The sequence below is a fragment of the Balaenoptera borealis genome (assembly GCF_965194805.1).
Source record: "Balaenoptera borealis genome assembly, chromosome: 6".
NCBI classification, from domain to species: domain Eukaryota; kingdom Metazoa; phylum Chordata; class Mammalia; order Artiodactyla; family Balaenopteridae; genus Balaenoptera; species Balaenoptera borealis.
In genome coordinates this window covers 60759846-60775637 of record NC_138863.1, presented here as the reverse complement: position 1 = coordinate 60775637, position 15792 = coordinate 60759846, and the positions used below count along the sequence as shown (strand labels likewise).

The window sequence follows — 15792 nt, the reverse complement described above, 5'->3', positions numbered from 1 at the left end:
CCCCCTCCCCATATCCTCAAGTCCATTCTCTAGTAGGTATGTGTCTTTGTTCCTGTCTTGCCACTAGGTTCTTCATGACTTTTTTTTTTTTTTTCTTAGATTCCATATATATGTGTTAGCATAAGGTATTTGTTTTTCTCTTTCTGACTTACTTCACTCTGTATGACAGACTCTAGGTCCAGCCACCTCACTACAAATAACTCAGTTTCGTTTCTTTTTATGGCTGAGTAATATTCCATTGTATATATGTGCCACATCTTCTTTATCCATTCATCTGTTGATGGACACTTAGGTTGCTTCCATGTCCTGGCTATTGTAAATAGAGCTGCAATGAACATTTTGGTACATGACTCTTTTTGAATTATGGTTTTCTCAGGGTATTTGCCCAGTTAGTGGGATTGCTGGGTCATATGGTAGTTCTATTTTTAGTTTTTTAAGGAACCTCCATACTGTTCTCCATAGTGGCTGTATCAATTTACATTCCCACCAACAGTGCAAGAGGGTTCCCTTTTCTACACACCCTCTCCAGCATTTATTGTTTGTAGATTTTTTGATGATGGCCATTCTGACCGGTGTGAGATGATACCTCATTGTAGTTTTGATTTGCATTTCTCTAATGATTAATGATGTTGAGCATTCTTTCATGTGTTTGTTGGCAATCTGTATATCTTCTTTGGAGGAATGTCTATTTAGGTCTTCTGCCCATTTTTGGATTGGGTTTTTTGTTTTTTTGTTATTGAGCTGCTTGTAAATTTTGGAGATTAATCCTTTGTCAGTTGCTTCATTTGCAAATATTTTCTCCCATTCTGAGGGTTGTCTCTTTTGTGGGTGTGTGGCCCAGATGACTTAGTGATAAGAGCCAGGTGCCAGAGGCCACACAGAGAACAGAATTTCAGGACTACAGCAGGAACTTGTGGAGGCTGCTCTCCTGGTCGGCTGGGACTTGGATTTCTCAGGGAGAACAGAACAGGCTTTCTGTAGAAGGTGATGTGGAAACATTGACGTTTGTTTCACTGGAGAGCAGGAAAGAAGGGAGAGAATACCGTGCCAGTGAAACCCCCTTGCTGTTCTTTCGGAATCGTGTTTTGAAATGGCATCTAGATTTCAACAACATGCTTGCGCTTGAAAAACGAAAACATTGGACAGAGCTGGTGGTTACAAGTGTGAACTTGCTCTGGCATCCAGTGTAATTTTTTTTTTGCTACGTAACCGCCATTCTTCCCATCTGCTCCTCCAAGCAAATCTTTGTGAAAGAGGAGTTTCAGCTGGGGAGATCTTAGCTGCTTTGTTAAAAATGTGCTAGCGTGGGAGAGGGAAGGGGTTTCCCTGTCGCTAGCAGAGGAGAGCCCTGAACAGGAACTGAGGAGAAAGGAACTGTGTATTTGCACCCAAAGAGATCAAAGTACTGTTTACTCATCTACCTTTTTTGGGGTATTTGGGGATCCAACTGCTTAGCTTAGGCCTTTCCTGGTCGGAAGATACTCTCATGAAGCCCCAAGGGAGGGCTCCGGGGGTGGGCGCACTAAGGATTCTCTGGGTCTTAATTCAGGGCCTAGCTGGCTTGGTTAGGTCCCAATCACCATCTGTGTGACAGTTTCTGACCTTTATTAGCACGCTTATTTTTTTGAAGAGAGTAGCGCTATATTGGGAGCCTGTGTGAAATACAGGTAAAATACAAGACCCTGGTTAAATTTGAATTTCAGATAAGCAACAGATAATTTTTTAGAATAAGTATGCGCAAATACTGCATGGGACATACACTAAAAAATACCTGAGCTGGAGTGAAGTAGCAAATGCCAGGAAGATAGTGGGGTCATTTCCTGGAGATTTTTTGTGGTGGCTTGTGATGACAAAGTGACACCAAGGAGTTCCCTCCCCAATAAGTCTGCTAAGTAGCAGAAAGCTGTTTGGAACCAGAAAGGAGCGGATCCCCTGATTAAAAAAGTACCTCTGCATTCTTTGCTCACTGGGCAATGAAAATATCCCCTTCTCAAACCCGCCTTTCCTTCTCAGAGGACAGCCTCCACTGGCTTTGGCCATCCTCTGATGGCCTGGCACCACGTCATCTATTGGTGCAGTGAGCTGTTTATCCTACATTCCTAACCTGGGAAACGACTCTCGTGCTTCTTGCTGACGGGTGGCACCAAACTCTCTTGTTGTTGTTGTGAGGGCTGATAACAGGGAGGGAAATCAGCAATCCAGTGTGAAGATAATGTAATTGGGAGATATGGCAGGCTGCAGCAACAAGGGAAATTTATAGTCAGACAGAACTGGGTTCAAAGCATGGGACCACTGCTTGCTCGTTGTTGGATCTTGGGACTGGGGCTCAGTTTCCTCATCTCTAAAATGGAGTGGGTAGTGATATTTACCTCACAAGTTTGTGGTGAGTGTTAAATGTGATAGTATAGTCAAGGCTTTTTAGATAGTGTGTATTATTTGGTAAATGCTAAATTAATGGCATTGCTTATTGCCCCAACCACACAGGAGTTCTGTCTACCCCATGCCACCATGTTTGTCAGAATGATCTTCTCACTTAAACCTTGCCACGTGCTAGGGAAATGGGCTGTTTTACATGCCTCCTTTTTGACAGCAGAAAGCTGGTCGGCTGGCCTCTGAAGCTACTTCTAGAAGGACTCTGGGGTATCTTGGCACCGTAATCAATGGCTGCACTTGGGCTATTAAGCCTGCAGCTCCAAGGTGGAGGTGGGGTTTTCGGGCTCCTCATGATTTCACGAGCTCCGACTCTAAACTTCGGCACGTCAACATTAAATCTAAGTAAACAGTGTGCTTGCTCCACAGAGCCAGCTTTAGACGAGTCCCCGTTCCCCCAGTCAGACTGCAGCCCCAGGCCCCTGTGTAAAGACCTCAGGGGCCACTAGACAGTGAGACGTGCCTGAGAGACCGAGTGTGAGCAGCCCCTTCGTGCAGAGAGGGCTCCTGAGTTCTCGGAGCACTGACTCTGTAAGAACACAAGGAAAACAGTACAGAAGACATTCTAAAGTTTCAGCATTTGGAGGAAAGCTTCTCTATTGATAGCCTGTTGATAGCTATGTGAGAATGTATGTGTGCTATAGAGGAAACATGGGTAGATTAAAGGGAGGCTTTAGTGGGACAGATAGGCTTTTAGAAAGGGCATTAAGAGAAAGTTCCAGTGACATTTTAATGTAGTTGATTACACATAACGATGGGAGAGGCTCTTTTTGGAACGTGGAGCGTAGACTGTGGGCTATGGAGGCTGAGGCTGCCTGGGGATTTGGGCTCCAGGAGGGGGCAGAACCAACTCAGTGGCTTATTCTCCTGGAACTGGCAGCTGGGGCCAGCCTTGCCGCTTGGCCTTCCGCGGCCCCCGGAGAGTCAGCTGGCTGGTGGGTTGGCTGACAGGACTGTGTGTGCCGAATCCCTTTCCAAGGAGGAGGAGGAGATGCCAGCTATTCCATACATCATCCTCTCCACCTGCCAAGGAGGCAAGATACTGCTGCGGAGAAAACAGCTTTTACTCATTCTTTTGTGTTTGGGGCTGAATAAGAGCCAGAAACAGTGGGATTTGCTTCATAAATCAGTTGCAAATCATGCTGACGGGAGTGCTGTAGTCTGGAATATCAGGGCTGGGGAGCATGTAATTGAATGTTGAGAATCTTAGGGTGTTATCCTCCCTAATGTTCCACTTTTGGAGCTACAATCATGTCATCATGGCTGGTGTGAGCAGCCAGCTATGACAGGGAGGGACAGGCAAGGGTCAGGGTGGTAAACATCTATGATGTGATCATTGTGGGGTTAGCAGAGAGCAAGCTATTGCCCTGCTCTCTGAGTAGTGAAGATGGAGGGCAGAGACATTTTGCTTTATGCACAAAGAAAAAAGAGCAGATCCAGTGCTACCCCCAAACACAATCAGTTGTGTCTAGGTTGGGTTTCCTTTGGTGTTATCTCTCAAGATGGCCAAATCAGATATTATACTCAGAGAAAGGATCCACCATGTTCAACAGAAATTCTTTTAGTCCTGAAGACACTGTAGTTTGGCACTGATTTTCCTCCATCTGACTGTGGTGTGTCCTGGTACTCAGCTCTCACTTTGGCTCAGGTCTGAGTTTCATGCTATTGCTCTCAACTCTCCCTTCTAGAGATCCTGTTATACTCCGCAGTGTTGCTTGCATCTTCCTCCAGTAGGTAATATGTGGTGCTGATGGGACCTGGTTTCATCAGTGATGTCAGGGGCTTTGCTGAACTCGGAAGAACTCCCCACAGCAGAATGGCTCATGGAGAAGTGTGCATAGGTTATCAGAATGTTATTTGCTGGTTTACATGAGCCATCTTCACAAAAACAGGGGCTATCACTTTTCCTCCAACTATTGTCCAAATGTCTTTCATCTCCCACCTTGCCCCAAACACACACCTGTACCCCTCATTGGCCCCCTTCTTCCCTTTCCAGATGACTAGTAAGTTTATGAGTTAATTATACTTGAAAAGGCCTCAGTATTTTTTCTTAAGCCATGGTGGCGAACTAGCTTCTCCCCACCGCCTGCCTTCCTGAGTCATTGCCCAGCCCAGCTGCCAGGGAGAGTTGGGAGGAGGAGGGTAGGGTGACTAATAACGTGGGAGAATCTGTAGCCTGGAGAGCGATTTCCCTGCTTTCTTTACACCAAGCCATTGTGTGGAAGGAGTGTGTGTGTGTGTGTGTGTGTGTGTGTGTGTGTGTACATGCTGGAGCCTTGTCCAAAAGCAAGTGCTTTCTCAGCATCACCTGGGGCCTTGCTGTGGGAAGGTGCTCTGAGGTCATGCACTTTTCCTTCTTGTACGCAAACTTGGAGTCCAACATTAGCTTTGTCGTTCCAGCCAGATGAGGAAACAGACCCTGTGCAAATCATTTTTAAAATCATGTTCAATGAACTTCTTGAGCTTACAAATCCTAGCACTTTCCTTGGATAGATCAAGGGTGAGCAGCCTTCACAATAGTCTTTTTTCCTTCTTTTAAATTTCTATTTTTCCAAAACTGTGAAAATGAGCATATTCTCCTTCAAATGGAAGTCCCTCCATAAACGACTCTATCGAAAAAGAAAATGAAATCCTTCAGCAAACTCCTTGCTTCCTGGGCCCCTAGAGAAGGGATTGGTTTGGGAGACAGGGATCATGTACTCAAACATTACACCTCCATCTGCCCTGAAAAGAGGATCTGTGCCTTTATTTATAATGTATTTACCCAGCTCGGTGGCCATTGAAGAAGTCTGTTTAATGAAACGCTGCACTTGTATTTAGATGGGCTGTTGGAAATCAGTATGAGTAAACATGTGTAGAGATTTATTTTCCTCCCCCAGAGGTCTCTCAGAGGTCCCTCGAAGATAAATATTTGCCCAGAGTCTAGTTCGTATTTCCCCAGTCTAATGTGGTACTGAGCCAAGTGGATTGCCTTCTTCCACAGAGCTTGTTAACACGCACAGAACTGCTCTCCTCCCCGGGCGGCTGTGACATCTAACCCTGCCCTGGAGACAGTGTGTGGGCACCAGCCTAGAACGTTGGTGCAGGCACAGGCTTGTTGCTGTTTGAAGCAACCACATGCCACCGCTGAGGACTGGACCACTTTGAATCAGACGAGTTTTGCCTTGTGTTCAGGAAGTCCCATTCCCTCTCCTGTGTGAATTTGCCTTGCTGCCTCGGTGTTACGGAATTCAAGGGCCGTGCACATAATTCTAGAGTCCTTCGAAATGGAAATTTCTTTTTTTTTTTTTTTTTTTAAATTTATTTGTTATTTATTTATTATTTATTTTTGGCTGTGTTGGGTCTTCGTTTCTGTGCGAAGGCTTTCTCTAGTTGTGGCAAGCGGGGGCCACTCTTCATCGCGGTGCGCGGGCCTCTCACTATCGCGGCCTCTCTTGTTGCGGAGCACAGGCTCCAGACGCGCAGGCTCAGTAGTTGTGGCTCACGGGCCCAGTTGCTCCGCGGCATGTGGGATCCTCCCAGACCAGGGCTCGAACCCGTGTCCCCTGCATCGGCAGGCAGATTCTCAACCACTGCGCCACCAGGGAAGCCCCCGAAATGGAAATTTCTTGAATCTTAATGTTCTCTCTGGGAAGCTGATTTCAACTTTCTTTCAAAAAATTTCTTTTTCCTTCAGACCCTTAATAATATTCTAAAACAAACCGGGATATGTTATCTAAGATCAGGATTAAAAAAAAATTCTTTTTGATTGGTCTTTGTCTCTTGGGTAAAAGTGAAGGGAGAAGAAATTATAGAGTATTTTATGCTTTTAACATACATTTAAAAAATTTAACTACAAATTAGGAAGGTAGCCTTAATGTTACTCTGTAAAGGACATGACTGGTCACTTTAGAGTGCATTATCATTAGCATAAAATGGGGTTAAGAAGAGGTCTGGGATTATTCAGTTTATTTTATAGCTCCATGCTTGAGAATGGCACAGGTCTTAGAAATTGGTGTCCAAAGAAATTTAGGAAATATATACAGTTCACACTCAAAATATTCTTTATTATAAGGTATCTATAGTATCATAATCTAAGAAATACTATATGCTCGTGTCTGTAATCTTGAAATGGGTACACAAATGCATGGACAGTCTTGAGGAAGACTGAAGTCACCTGTCAGGGATTTGGAAAAGGCTAGACAGTTTGAATTCAGACTGTAAAGTATGTCAATCTAAGTATATATTGCCCAGCAAGCATGCCTTCTGCATCCTACAAGATTCAGCAATTGATGTTTTAAAAAGCATTGTTGGAAGTTCGGGGCTGAAAACTACTATGAAATCCTGCTCCTTGAGTAGCTAGCCATCCACTCTATGTGAATTGTCCTGACATGAGAAAACGGAGTGCTGGAGGCCAGTGAACTTTTTGAGAAACTGGCAGCCCAGCAGACATGCTGACGCCAGCAGGACACCACTGGAAACTGAAGGTCTTTGTACCAGGAAGAAAACAGTGCTTCTTCCCTGAAGGAGAGGGAGCCCTGGCAATGGAAGGCCGTTGGTAGCAACTGGGTAGTGAAGCTTGGGGGAAGGGCCTGGGGATCAGAGAGTTGCTGTGTGTATAATAGCGGGAGAGGAATTTGGAGCTCTCGGGGTTGAAACCTAAGGGATGTCACCATGGGAAGGGGGTGGGGAGAATGGCTGAGAGTGTCCTTCAAGAGGTGTCCCTTCTTCTTGTGGAAACCCCCTCTGTGTTTTCAGTGAAAGCTCTCAGGAACTGCTTCACGCCAGCAGATTTATTTTGGGGAACCAGTGGAAGGGCTGCATTTCGCTTTAGGGTAGGTGGAGGAACTCAAGAATGGCGTGCAGATTCAGGCGGGAAGAGGACATCAGACCCCATGGGAACTAGCAGGACTCTGGGGGAGTCTTTGGACCTTCCTCGACTGTAGAATTGGTGGGTTCAAGACAATTTCGTCCAGATGTTACAGGGCAAGGAGATCTGAACCTGAATTTTGGGTCACACCTTTAAAATAAACACCCAAATGGATATTTGTTCTTTAAACTCGTGTCCTACCAGGCTGGCCTAACAACTCCGTCCGTGGATTCTGTTTTTCTGCCCCGATGAATACGGAATGGGAAGGGAGGGTCCGGAGGAGTGAGCTTTGGAAACCGGGCCAGACCGCCCGAGGAAGGCGGAGACCACGGCCAGGCTGCGGGCGTGCTTTGCCGGGCGGGTGGAGCAGGGCGGCGCGCCGGCCTTCCGGGCATCCCGCGCCGGGCGGCGGTGGCGGCGGCGGGCAGCGGCGCGGGCAGGGCCGGGGGCGATGTCAGCGGTGGGCGGCGCCGGGCGCAGCGCGCTCCGGGGCAGCTGGCGGCTCCGCGGCAGCGCGGCGAACGGTGACAGGTTCCGCAAATAACAGCTGCGGAGCAATCTTTATGTTTGGACAACGTGGGAAGGGCCATTGTTCACAAAGTGGTCTCTTCAACAACACCTGCATGCACAGATAATAATTGACTGTCGGTCTCGGGCTTTCAAAGACAAAAGACAGCCGTGGAGGGAAGAGTGAGCAGTTACTGGAGATCGCGGGACACCTTTTGAACCACGGAGAGTGCAAACGAGGATTCCAGGTTCTGTTTCTGCCTGCGGCGGGACTGTAATTCACCGTGGGGCTCTCTTTCATTTGCCGGTAGTGAGCGCCACCTCTTTTATCCTTGCAGGCCGCCGCCGCCGCCGCAATCATCATTTCTTATGCAGAGCGTGCTCCCCTGCAAATCAGCGGTCAAAACTGGTGAAGTGGCCCTAGGAAAGGTCACACGTGTGTATGTAAATCGAAAGGTTTATGAGGCGCCCGTGGCTTACACTCCTCAGAGACTGCAGTGTTAGCATGTCAAAGCTAGACTGGAACCAAGGTATACATGCAGAGTCTCTTCCTGTGGCTCCGGGACGGCCTGACCATGACCCTCTTGATCCTGCAGTTTAAAATCCCTTGGTGGCGCCAGATGCTGCCAGTACGTTGCTAATGCATCCAGTACCTTCCACTTGCACACTGCTTTGCCGTTTAAGGTTAGTCTTCCTACTTGCATTTCTCATCTTAGCCTCATAAGGACAGTGTGAGTCTGTAGTGAGTTAAGAGCCCCGTTTTAACAGAAGAGGAACCAAAGGACCAAGTCTGGTGTTCTGTCCACCACTTGGCACAGCTACAGTGCACATTAGGTTATCTGGATCCTATTTAATTTCATTTTTTCCTTTTTCTGCCTTCAGTGAACAGTTACTACCAGGTCCAAGATGAGGTAATAGGCACACCAAGACATAGGAAATACACTTCCTACCCTGGGTGCTCTGTCCAGTATGGTGCCACTAGCCACAGGTGGCTATGAAAATTTAAATCTTAATTAATTAAAATTAAATGAAATGTAAAATTCAGTTCCTCATTTGTACCAGCCCCATTTAAAGAGCTCAATAGCCATGTATGCCTGGTGGCTACTGTACTGGACAGGGCAGAGAGTTCTACTGGTCAGCACTGTGTGTAGAGGCTAACAATCTAGTGAAGTTTAGGAAAATTTCCCTCTTTTCTGTCCTATGTGCTATGTTCTTGAAGTTCAGTTGTTTCTTGGTGCATACATACTTCTTGCTTTCTAAAAAGTAGCCTGAGCAGTTTCAGTTTCTCAGTAAAGAGGTAAAATGTACCTACAATAGATGCATTCATTTTAATGCTCAATTTAGTGAGTTTTTAGTTTATTTTCTTAAAAGGAACTCCTTTATTTATTTATTTATTTATTTATGGCTGTGTTGGGTCTTCGTTTCTGTGCGAGAGCTTTCTCCAGTTGCGGCAAGTGGGGACCACTCTTCATCACAGTGCGCGGGCCTCTCACTATCGCGGCCTCTCTTGTTGCAGAGCACAGGCTCCAGACGCGCAGGCTCAGTAGTTGTGGCTCACGGGCCCAGCTGCCCTGCGGCATGTGGGATCCTCCCAGACCAGGGCTCGAACCCGTGTCCCCTGCATTGGCAGGCAGACTCCCAACCACTGCGCCACCAGGGAAGCCCAGTTTAGTGAGTTTTGACTAATGTAAACAGCACTGTAGTCACCACCATTATCAAGACACAGAACTTTTGTATCTTTCCAAAATGTTCCCTCTGTGCCCCTTCCCAGGTATTCCTCCTGTTAATCCTTGGTCTAGGCAAACACTGATCTACTTTCTGTCATTATATATTAAATTTGTAGTTCCCAGAGTTTCGTATAAATGGAATCATATAATATTCATTCTTTTGTCTGCCGTCTTTTGCTCTGTTTGAAATTCATCCATGAGATTCATCCATGTTGCTGCATGTATTACTAGCTAGTTCCTTTAATCATTGAGTAGTGTTCTTTTGTAGGGATATATCACAATTTGTTTATCTATGCACCTGTTGATGGACCTTTGGGTTGTTTCCAGTTTTGTCTGTTATGAACATTTGCATACCCATCTTTGTGAGGACATGTTTCCATTTCCTAAAAGTGGAACTTCTAGGTCATACTGTAAGTGTATGTTTCACTCTATGAGAAACTGCCAAACTGTTTCCAAAGTTACTGTTTCGTTTTGCATCCTATTTAACAAGGTTGCAGGATACAAACTCAACATATAAAAATCAACTGTATTTCTATATGATAGCTATATACAATTAGAACTGAAATTTAAAAAGCACCATAAATAACAGCATAAAGAATGAAATATTTAGGGTTAAATTTAGCAAAATATGTGTATGACCTGAGCATTGAAAATAACAAAATACTGCTGAGAGAAATTTAAAAAGACCTAAGTAAATGGAGAGAAATATACTGTGTGCGTGGATTGGAATCATGATCTTGTTAAGATGTCATTTCTCCCCAGATCTTTTTTTTTTTGGGTAGAAACTGACAAACTGAAAATGGAAATCTAAGGGATCTAGAATAGTCAAAACAATATTGAAAAGAATAACAAAGTTGGAAGATTTACATGACTTAATTTCAAAACTTTAAAGCTACAGTAATCAGGATGGCATGGTTCTGGTATGAAGAAAGTCTAGATAGAAGATACTGAAGTACTGGAGCAGGAAAAGATTTAGGAAAAGCTTTATGCTAAAGGGTCAAAATAAATTTGCAGTTTTGAGTTAATAAAGAGAGGCTTATAAAGAGGGATCTGTGAGGAGAACAGAAAAATCAAATGGGGATTTTATTAATTTGCTGTCTGGCATATGATGTAATTCTTCCTCAGTGACAACCTTAAATCTTAAGTAAAGTTCTTAGGAAAATTTTCATAGAGATCCACAGAGGGTAGAACCAAGATGGCAGACTCACATGAAGGAGAGGATTTGGGGGGCATGAAATATCAAGAGGACGTAGTAAGATCCGGAAGTAAGTAGAATATATTCTGTAAATGTCTCAAGTAAGATCAAGCATTTTATAAAAGTATGGGGAAGACTTTAGAATGTTCCAAGCTGTGGAAGCAGGGTTCAGACCATAGTCAGTCAGATTCTCTATGTCGGAAGACTTTTCTTATGTAAAGAGAATTCCTGAATCCAGTGCTGGTATATTGTACAACTCCAGGGGACACTGTTTTCATGTTAGCTTCCTCAATGAAAGCTGGTCCTGGAGTTGTGCAGCCCAACTCAGCTGCCCTCATCAACTGAGTCTAAAAATCAGCATTTGTAAAAAGGCTATGGGAGTGTGAGGTTTGCAAAATACTCTTCAATATTATGTGTTATCTCTTTCGTGTTCCTCACCTGTGTCCCTGAAAATATGTTCCTTACTTCCCAAACTTCTCACATAAAGACTCAGTAGAGGGACTTCCCTGGTGGTCCAGTGGTAAATAATCCGCCTTCCAATGTAGGGGAAGCGGGTTCCATCCCTGGTCGGGGAACTAAGATCCCACATGCCGTGGGGCAACTAAGCCTGTGTGCCACAACTATTGAGCTCGCGCACCTCAATGAGAGAGCCCACGTGCCGCAAACTACAGAGCCCATGCGCCCTGGAGCCTGTACTCCACAACTAGAGAGAATCCCAGCAGACCACGCGCCGTAACGAAAAGATCCCACATGCCTCAACAGAGATCCCGTGTGTTGCAACTAAAACCTGACGCATCCTCACCCCCCAAAAAAATAAGGGAAAAAAAAAAGACTGAGTAGAAAAGACAGGCAACGGAAACAGTGAAGCCACATATCAAATGGAACCTCCAAAAGGAATTCTTTGTCTTCTTCCTTCAGTCTTCTCGGATTTAGGGATTCAGAAAAAGGAAGAGAATCTCTTATTCACACAGCCTGGATTAAACTGCATGTCTAGTTCTGTTCTATAAAGTCCTTTCCATTTGGATATTACAAATAATTAGGCATGTCTGAAACAGAAAGTGAAGCACTTTTACTGCTTTTTAACATTGGACATCCATTTCCCCTTCTGTAGTAGTGGTGCCCTGCTTTCCCTCTGGGGAATCACCCTCACCCTTGCTCTGGGTAGAGTTGACTGTTCTCCCAGTACAGAGCCACTCCACTCAGGACAGCCAGGGCTTTTATGATTGGTTCTCAGGTGGGGCACATGACTTAAATTGGGCCAATCAAAGTGAAACTCATAACTTGGTGGAAAAAGCTTCCTTCTAAGCTATACAGGACTGAAAGTTGGAAGTGTTGTCAATAACTCCTTTTTCCCCCCTTTAAATTAGTTTAGGTCAGGTTTTATAGTACCTCAAAGCAAAACAACCCGAAATGAAACACTGAATTTATTATCTCATCCTCTAAGCCCATATCAACTTCTTCTCTTGGTTGTTAAAATGGCACGATTATTGTTTCAGTCTCAGGATAAGTTAATTGCCGTAACAAATGACTCCAGAATGTCAGTGGCTTACCACAGTGAGCCATGTGAAGCCCAGGTGGTGTTCCTATTTGGCAGGCAGACTTTCACGTAGCCCTCCTTCAGTCTTGTGGATCTGACCTCCTCTTCAGCCTCAGAGCCCTCTTCATTCATCGGGAGGATGGGAAGGAGAGTGGAGAAACACATGTGGGAAGTTTTTATGGACCAGACCTGGACGGGGAATACATTACTTCTTTTCACAATCTTTCCTCAGAGCTCAATTAATGGGATACCCAGCTGCAAGGGAGGCTGGGAAAGGTGGTCTACCTGTGGCCCCAAGAGGAAGAGGAAGCTACACTCAAGCTCCAGGATTAAAAAGTGTAGTCGTTTGTTATTTATTCCTCTCCTTGAGTTACTTTATTCAGCGAGCCACCAAGTCGTGTTAATTTTTACTTTGCAATGTCTTTCATCTCTTGCTTCTTCCCCGTTTACTCTGCCCCCATTTTTCTTCCATAATCCAGCCCCAACTCTTGCTCTCCTCTGTTTCAACCCATTTGCATTCCCCGCTGCCAGGCTCCTCAAGGGCAGCCGCTGCCTTCTCCAGCTTTGTATTCTCAGTGCCTATAGACACCTCATAAGCATCAAGAAGTGTTTGCTTTGTGAAAAGCTGACGCACTAATCTTCCTTATCACCAATTTCAGCATGTCATTCCCTTGCTCAGAAATCTTCAGGAGATCTTGTAGCTTACTTTGTCAAACTTGTATTTATATGCTTGCCTTCAAGCACTCATGCCCTTCTTTTTTTTTTTTTTTAACATCTTTATTGGAGTATAATTGCTTTACAATGGTGTGTTAGTTGCTGCTGTATAACAAAGTGAATCAGCTATATGTATACATATATCCCCATATCTCCTCCCTCTTGCGTCTCCCTCCCACCCTCCCTATCCCACCCCTCTAGGTGGTCACAAAGCACCGAGCTGATCTCCCTGTGCTATGTGGCTGCTTCCCACTAGCTATCTATTTTACATTTGGTAGTGTATATATGTCCATGACACTCTCTCACCCTGTCACATCTTACCCCTCCCCCTCCCCATATCCTCAAGTCCATTCTCTAGTAGGTCTGTGTCTTTATTCCCGTCTTGCCACTAGGTTCTTCATGACCTTTTTTTTTTTTTTCCTTAGATTCCATATATATGTGTTAGCATACTGTATTTGTTTTTCTCTTTCTGACTTACTTCACTCTATATGACAGACTCTAGGTCCATCCACCTCACTACAAATACCTCCATTTCGTTTCTTTTTATGGCTGAGTAATATTCCATATGTGCCACATCTTCTTTATCCATTCATCCGATGATGGATACTTAGGTTGCTTCCATGTCCTGGCTATTGTGAATAGAGCTGCAATGAACATTTTGGTACATGACTCTTTTTGAATTATGGTTTTCTCAGGGTATATGCCCAGTAGTGGGATTGCTGGGTCGTATGGTAGTTCTATTTTTAGTTTTTTAAGGAACCTCCATACTGTTCTCCATAGTGGCTGTATCAATTTACATTCCCACCAACTGTGCAAGAGTGTTCCCTTTTCTCCACACCCTCTCCAGCATTTATTGTTTCTAGATTTTTTGATGATGGCCATTCTGACCGGTGTGAGATGATATCTCATTGTAGTTTTGATTTGCATTTCTCTAATGATTAATGATGTTGAGCATTCTTTCATGTGTCTGTTGGCAATCTGTATATCTTCTTTGGAGAAATGTCTATTTAGGTCTTTTGCCCATTTTTGGATTGGGTTGTTTGTTTTTTTGTTATTGAGCTGCATGAGCTGCTTGTAAATCTTGGAGATTAATCCTTTGTCAGTTGCTTCATTTGCAAATATTTTCTCCCATTCTGAGGGTTGTCTTTTGGTCTTGTTTATGGTTTCCTTTGCTGTGCAAAAGCTTTTAAGTTTCATTAGGTCCCATTTGTTTATTTGTGTTTTTATTTCCATTTCTCTAGGAGTTGGGTCAAAAAGGATCTTGCTGTGATTTATGTCATAGAGTGTTCTGCCTATGTTTTCCTCTAAGAGTTTGATAGTGTCTGGCCTTACATTTAGGTCTTTAATCCATTTTGAGTTTATTTTTGTGTATGGTGTTAGGGAGTGTTCTAATTTCATACTTTTACATGTAGCTGTCCAGTTTTCCCAGCACCACTTATTGAAGAGGCTGTCTTTTCTCCACTGTATATGCTTGCCTCCTTTATCAAAGATAAGGTGACCATATGTCATGCCCTTCTTTTTATCCTACTCCACAGCCTTCTCTGCTCCCCAGGCCCAGCTCCACCCCAAGTGCATCCTGTTTTCTGGGCACTATGTTTTCCCTGAAATGCTCTCTTCATTTACCTCTTCCCTCTGTCTTTCCAAGTACAGATCTTCCTTGACTTTTGATGGGGTAACATCTTGATAAACCCATCGTGAGTTGAAAATATTGTCAGTTGAAAATGCATTTAATACACCTAACCTACCGAGCATCATAGCCTAGCCTAGCCTACCTTAAACATGCTCACAACACTTATATTAGCCTACAGTTGGGCAAAATCACCTAACGCAAAGCCTATTTTATAATAAAGTGTTAAATACCTCATGTAACTTATTGAATACTGTATTGAATGGTTGGGTACAGAATGGCCATAAGTGTACTGGTTGTTTACCCTGTGATCACATGGCTGACTGGGAGCTGCACCTTGCTGCCACTACCCAGCATCAGGAGAGGGTATAGTACTGCCCATTGCTAGCCCAGGAAAAGATCAAAATTCAGAATTTGAAGTGCAGTTTCTACTGAATGCACATAACTTTTGCACCACTGTAAAGTCAAAAGATTGTAGGTTGAACTGTTGTAGGTCAGGGACCCTCTGTACCACCTTCCCTCAAGGTCCATCCAAGCCCTGGCTCCTCCATGCACATTTCCCATTCTGCACCTGCCCTCCTTTACCTCCCCCTTCTGTGAACCCTGGCTGTCTGTATTGTTGATAACCAGGGTGACCCTATGTCCTTGCTTTTATTTTTTTTTTTTAAACACTTTCATATTATTGATCAGCTTATTTATTTATTTATTTATTTATGGCTGCTTTGGGTCTTTGTTGCTGCACGCGGGCTTTCTCTAGTTGCAGAGAGCGGTGCATGGGCTTCTCACTGAGGTGGCTTCTCTTTGTTGCGGAGCACGGGCTGTAGGTGCGCGGCCTTCTGTAGTTGTGGCATGCAGGCTCAGTAGTTGTGGCTCGCGGGTTCTAGAGCACAAGCTCAGTAATTGTGGCGCACGGGCTTAGTTGCTCTGCGGCATGTGGGATCTTCCCGGACCAGGGCTCGAACCCGTGTCCCCCTGCATTCGGATTCTTAACCACTGTGCTGCCCGGGAAGTCCCTGCTTTTCTGAGACAGCCCTGAACGCACATGATCTGTATTTTTTTTTAAAGTACTGAAATGTGGAACTTTTTTTTTTTTTAATTGATTAATTAATTTATTTTTGGCTGTGTCGGGTCTTCGTTTCTGTGCGAGGGCTTTCTCTAGTTGCGGCGAGCGGGGGCCACTCTTAATTGCGGTGCGCGGGCCTCTCA

The 15792-nt window shown here is 44.6% G+C and overlaps 1 protein-coding gene and 1 long non-coding RNA gene across 11 annotated transcripts in view; both read left to right on the top strand.

Moving 5' to 3' along the window:
- The window catches only part of LOC309630332 (uncharacterized protein), a gene marked incomplete at its 5' end in the record, with an annotated part of 251439 nt that overhangs the window by 76170 nt on the left and 159477 nt on the right, over nt 1-15792 (top strand). The gene's annotated exons all lie outside the window — the stretch shown is intronic.
- Nucleotides 7605-15674, top strand: LOC309630341. Its single transcript, XR_014245623.1, has 2 exons — nt 7605-8034; nt 8125-15674. It is a non-coding gene; the product is annotated as an uncharacterized lncRNA (long non-coding RNA).